Here is a 328-nt window from a genome sequence, read left to right as displayed (position 1 = left end):
CTGTTAATCGGAATGAATGTACAGATGTGAATACTCTTAATAAGTTTAATCCAGAGGCGTAATAATGAAGTGGGCGATCGGTCCGAGTAGCTTCTCCGGAGAGACAGTGAATTCAATCACAAAATTTCCCATGGTTTAGTTGAAAAACACCCTTTAGGACTAGAAAATGATCTCATTAGAACGCTTTTCAAAATCCATTTGAAAACATGTTGGTTCACAGAATGTGTCATGTAAGCAGTTAAGGGAGTTATACGACGTATATTTAGTATGGGTGAAGCTGATTAAAAAAGTCTTTATATTACTGAAACACTCAAAATCAGTGCTGCTG

The sequence above is a fragment of the Penaeus monodon genome, chromosome 28 (assembly GCF_015228065.2).
Source record: "Penaeus monodon isolate SGIC_2016 chromosome 28, NSTDA_Pmon_1, whole genome shotgun sequence".
In the NCBI taxonomy this organism is placed as follows: domain Eukaryota; kingdom Metazoa; phylum Arthropoda; class Malacostraca; order Decapoda; family Penaeidae; genus Penaeus; species Penaeus monodon.
Note: the sequence above shows the minus strand (reverse complement) of the source record.